Below are 6,000 nucleotides of genomic sequence, written 5' to 3'. Positions count from 1 at the left end.
TCTGTTGCCTTAATATTCCTAGTAAAATACGATCTTTCTTTCCATTGGTGTCTATGTCCTTTAAAACACTCCTGTCAATTGACAGAATGAGGGCCTAAGACCTACTGGAATCAACGTTTCTTAGACTTGTTGGAGTTGCCTAAGCGATGGTTTGTGCCCCTCATTTTTTTCAACAATAGCCCAAGTCTGTAGAAAAGGGGAACTTAAGCAAGTATCTTGAGATTCCTGAAAGGAACAAAATTCTTGGACAGCAAGCAGCATTCCCAAAGAGCTGGCAGCAAACTGAAGATACCTTGATGAATGGATTAGTGAGATTATGAGCCACGTTTGCCTGTGATGGCAATGTTGCCTTTTTCCCAGCCTGGAAATGAAAGTAGAGATAATTTTAGTAGGAAGATAATAAAAAAATGGATCTTCACTTGGAGGTTTTCAGGGGCAGTTATGGAAAGATGTCCACAAAAGCCCACTCCCTCCAGAGATGAGTACATATTTGTAGGTTTTAGGAAATTAGCATCATTGATAAAAAGCACTAATTAGGACAACAAGTGGTGATGCAATTCCCCCCCAGGTCAAGTTCCTTCTCTGGAGTCCCCCCTCTTGGCACTGGCTGTACTTTGTCCATTAAAATGCATCTCAAAGAGTTGTTCCTGTGTGCCAGGAAGAACCAAGATGGCACCAGGGCCTTGGATCCCCCAGCGCTTGGAGCTCTGGAATTTGTTTTGTCTTTCTGCTTAGGGAAAGGACTTGGAAAAGTATTAGGAGAACTGGTCACTAATACAGTAGGATACAGAGCTACAAACATATATGCAAAGAATATAGAAAACATAGAAAAAAAGGCAAAACCCAAATGGCATCAGCAAGATCTTGGGCATGAACACGTACGTCCAGATGGCCTTCTCAGCCCTATTTCTGTGTATTTCTTGGAACCAGAGGAATCCTGCTTGAGCCTGTGCGGAGATGGATTTGGGAAGTAAAAATTCATTTCTTTTTTTCTCCTTGGGGCAGCTCCTGTTCCTAACATCAGCTGAGCCTCTCTCCACCATGATGCCTCTGATTGCTGCAGCAAAACAATTCATGGCAGACAGAAGACACTGACTTCCAGGGACATGGCTTTCTCCAGTGCCAGCTGTGAGTGGGAGTCGGAATAAAAACTCTGTAAACCACAACTCCATTGGAAGATTCCCTTCCTTTTCATTCCGTAAATAAGCTCTACATTCCCTTCTGAATTGTCAGTTGTTTGCTAAGGATGAGAACTTCTCTTTTATGATTTTTTTTCATGTGGTTTGGAATTGGATAAAGGTCTCCTTCATTCACAAACTCCAGACCAAACTGCCTTTGAAATATATAGCCCACATATAAAAACGGTAGTTTTTGCCCAGCCATGGTACTTCTAGATCAGAAAGCAAAGGCAATGGTATTTGCAGCCAAAACCCAACAAAGCCTGGGACAGCCAAAACATCCTGGGGAGATAGAGGCCTCCAGCTGTTCCTAGAAATCAGCAGAGTTCCTGCCAAATGGTTGTGTAGCACCAAGTGCAATCTCTTTGCCTGGATCAGAGTCTTGCTCAATGGAAAAAACAGAAAGATCAGCAAGGGTGCTCCCAAAGGCTCATCACATTGTTTTTATTCCGCTCATCTGGCTTAAGTTTGCAACTCAATGTGTGGCTGCAGTTACACTGATGAGGAGGAAAGAAAAACAAAACAAACAAACAAACAAAAAACACCAATAAAAAAGAGCCTCATGGCAGGGCTATGACATTCCACAAGAGGAATCACTGGTGTGCATTTCATGGACCTCTCTCAATCCTATTAAAGTACTTTAGTCCTGGTTTAAAATAGACAGGTATGAAACAACTTTGAGAGACAGAGACTAAAATGGCTGGTGGATATTTTTTTTAAGAATGAGGAAAATGACCCAAAAGGTAGTTTTTTATAACATTTTAAAATATACCACATAAAAATTAAGCACTGCAATAAGTAAGAATTAAAAAAAACAAGTGCTTAGGTATACAAATAATTAGAAACACAGAAATGTGAAGATATGAATGCATATTTTCATAAAAATATGAAATTACAGACAAAAGTCACTGATGGTAGAGACAGGAATGTGACATACACACACACTGAGCTCATGCAGCAACAGCCAATGTTTATTGAATGGCTGTGGGAAATGGATTTGTGAAGAATTCTCAAAACCTGACAGAAAGCTCACAGTCTTGTACACCTGTATGCAAACACTGAGATAAGGTGTGCTGACTTAGGAAGGCCATGGAATAGAAATGACGTTGCTGAGAGAAAGAGAGAGACTGTACTAGAAAAAAGTTTCAACAAGTTTCAAAATATGGCCCCGCAAAAAGACTAGATATTTTAGAGAATTAGAACTGTGAAAGATGCATTGTAGCAGGACCATGTGGGGAAAAATAGAGGTGATTGGTGTTAGAGGTAATAGCAGCATTTTGTGGCAAAAGCTAATAGGTTGAAAAACATTTATAAGGTATTGTAACCAGGAAATAGGTTGGCTTCTGATGGAATGGCGTTGAGTTTTACATCTCTTGTGTCTCACTATTCATCTAGACTGATAATGGAATACAAATCTTTTTAAATGCCTCTCAGTTGCGCCGTCTCTGTAAAAGCTGGGAAAACAACAAAAGGCACCCTCTTTTATAGGGGCTTCAAATTTCCCACTCTTACATAGCTGATTGGACAAGGGTCTTAGCTCTGCCAGCTCACTGGCCAATGATATGGGTGCATTCATGGTTCAAATGGATTGGCTAAAGTCCCCTGTTTGAACTTGAATCCAGCCTATCAGTAACACACCCGGGGACTTGTTTGCTTCTACTATCCAATGGATTAGGCTGGTTGAGTTGCTGTCTTGTTATGCCACATTATCTGTGCAGCTTTGGGCCACCTACAGCTGTCACAACCAAAAACTACATACATTGAACTACTACACAAAGGTTGGTACTTTAATTACTTCTTTTTTTAATTATGCTTTAATTAGGTCTTTTTACACTGCTGGATTTTTTTTTCTTCTGAAGAGAAGCTAGGATATTGCTCAGGAAAACTGTCACATCCAATAATTAAATTTCCTGATTTCTTCTGCTGCTGGGTAAGACCTTTAGGCTGAAAGACTTGATTGAAGGCAAAGAACTAGTTCTGTGTGGTTTTGTTGACTGAAGACCCAGTACCAGTTCTGCTCCCTGTCATATGGGAGGGTGCACCCATTGATGACCCAGTACTGTTTCTGGTTGGTGTCAGGTTGGTGAATGTGTCCCTTGATGACCCAATGCTTGCTCTGCTTGGTGTCCCGCTGGAGGATATGTTGCTTGCAGACAAACTGTAACTTCTGTCGGATATCGCATGGGAAGATATGTCCATTGATGATCCAAAACTTGTACTTAGGTTTTGGGTCATCGGTGGACATATTGGACAGTCTGGTGTCACACTGGAGGGTATGCTGCTTGCAGACAAACTGTAACTTCTGTCGGATAGCTTGTGGGAGGATATGTCCATTGATGATCCAAAACCTGTTCTGTCTGGTGTCACACTGGATGATGTGTCGGTTGTATACAGAGTGCGCGTTCTGCATGGTACCACACTGGAGGGCACGCTGGGTACAGGCACAGCTCTGTCTCGTGCCACACTGGAGAGTCTGTCAGTTGTATACAGAGTGAGCGTTCTGCATAGTACCACACTGGAGGGTATGCTGGGTACAGGCACAGCTCTGTCTCGTGCCACACTGGAGAGTCTGTCAGTTGTATACAGAGTGAGCGTTCTGCATGGTACCACACTGGAGGGCACGCTGGGTACAGGCACAGTTCTGTCTGGTGCCACACTGGAGAATCTGTCAGTTGTATACAGAGTGCGCGTTCTGCATGGTACCACACTGGAGGGCACGCTGGGTACAGGCACAGCTCTGTCTCGTGCCACACTGGAGAGTCTGTCAGTTGTATACAGAGTGAGCGTTCTGCATGGTACCACACTGGAGGGCACGCTGGGTACAGGCACAGCTCTGTCTGGTGCCACACTGGAGAATCTGTCAGTTGTATACAGAGTGCGCGTTCTGCGTGGTACCACACTGGAGGGCACGCTGGGTACAGGCACAGCTCTGTCTCGTGCCACACTGGAGAGTCTGTCAGTCGCATACAGAGTGTGCGTTCTGCATGGTACCACACTGGAGGACACGCTGGGTACAGGCACAGTTCTGTCTGGTGCCACACTGGAGAGTCTGTCAGTTGTATACAGAGTGCGCGTTCTGCATGGTACCACACTGGAGGACACGCTGGGTACAGGCACAGCTCTGTCTCGTGCCACACTGGAGAGTCTGTCAGTTGTATACAGAGTGCGCGTTCTGCATGGTACCACACTGGAGGACACGCTGGGTACAGGCACAGCTCTGTCTCGTGCCACACTGGAGAGTCTGTCAGTTGTAGACAGAGTGCGCGTTCTGCGTGGTACCACACTGGAGGGCACGCTGGGTACAGGCACAGCTCTGTCTGGTGCCACAGTGGATGTTGTGTCAGTTCCAGAAACAGTATAGGTTCTGAGTCTAAGCTCTCCCCTGTGTGCTGGAATAATAAAAATAGAAAAACAAATCAAGAGCAAATCTACGTTTCCCGTTAAATACCTCTCACAAGGGTATGTATGTGAAGTACTTATAACTATTCGCTTCTTAAGTGCTTATTTGAAACACACGGCACCTGATTATAGATACTAATCTTTAACAGACAAAGGACATTAGCACAAGTATCCTGCCCTCAGAAGGGCTGTAAAACAATGGCACTTTATTTGATGTGCTACACAATACTTACAGAGATCTTTTATCCCTCATTATTATAATTCCAAGGCTGTGTTTTTTAATCAAGTAAACACACTTTTTCTACAGTCTTCCTGTCACTGTTATTGGGGAACACTTGCCCTGTTGGCCACAGAAGGGATTTATTTGTTTTTGGATATATTTCACTATTAATTGAAATCAACACTTAATGTTCTTCAAATATTAGTCAGGCATATTGTTGCAGGCAACATTTTAATTAAATTACTGTAATATTCAAGTATGTTACAACAGCGTGACAAGTTAAAAGTTCACATAACTAGAATACTTTTTTGCATAGAAAAGGCATTTTCTTTACCAAATAGCACGTGTGGGGTTGAACTAATGTGTTTTTGAAAACTTTGTCCTAAGTTACATAATGTGATTTATAATATAAGTTTCATATTGTTATTATTTTAAACTGCATGATTTATAATATTTGGTTACAACTATTACTTGTGTAAGCAAAGACACATGACAAGGAGAGCATTTGTACTGGGATATGTGCATTTCTTGGCTATGTAGTAATGTTGGCAAGTGATGCTCAGTTGATTAAAATCAGGTAAGAATTGCTAATACTCCTGTAAAAAATTAGTTTCTGGGAGACATCACTGCTTGGTGTTTTATAGACACTTCCAGATAAGTAAACACTGTCAGTATCATTTTCTGTTTTGCCTGTACTGATATCTCCATTCTTTCATGTCTGCCATCATCTCAGTAGCTGGAAAATTCTCTTTTGTGGCATATGTTGGTTTTGCATGGGTTTATTTTTGGTCAGGAGGGAAGAAGCCAGCCATGAAAGTGATATTTCTGTGAGGAGGTGCTAAAAGCTTCCTCCATGCCAGGCAAAACCAATCGCTGTCTCCCTTTGGGAATAGGCACACTGCTAAGTCAATTACAAAAGCTTGTAATGCCTCTATGATAATTTATTTATGAAAGACAAAACCTTGGGAACTCTCTTTTTCTTCCTTGGAGAGGTGGGTGCCAGGGTCTTCCTGGTCCAGGGATGGCCATGTGGCCAGGACAGCGCAGCCAAGATGGGCACAGCCAGGCTGGCGCCATGTGGTGCGGCTGTCTCAGTGTGGCTCACAATGAACTTTATTTGCTTAGCCGCTTTTAGCCAGCCATGCTGCCAACAGAAGGACCAGAAGTAGTGGCAGTGGATTTTTTTTCCCCTTTTTGGTGCGC

This window comes from Agelaius phoeniceus, chromosome Z (genome assembly GCF_051311805.1).
Source record: "Agelaius phoeniceus isolate bAgePho1 chromosome Z, bAgePho1.hap1, whole genome shotgun sequence".
NCBI classification, from domain to species: Eukaryota; Metazoa; Chordata; class Aves; order Passeriformes; family Icteridae; genus Agelaius; species Agelaius phoeniceus.
Note: the sequence above shows the minus strand (reverse complement) of the source record.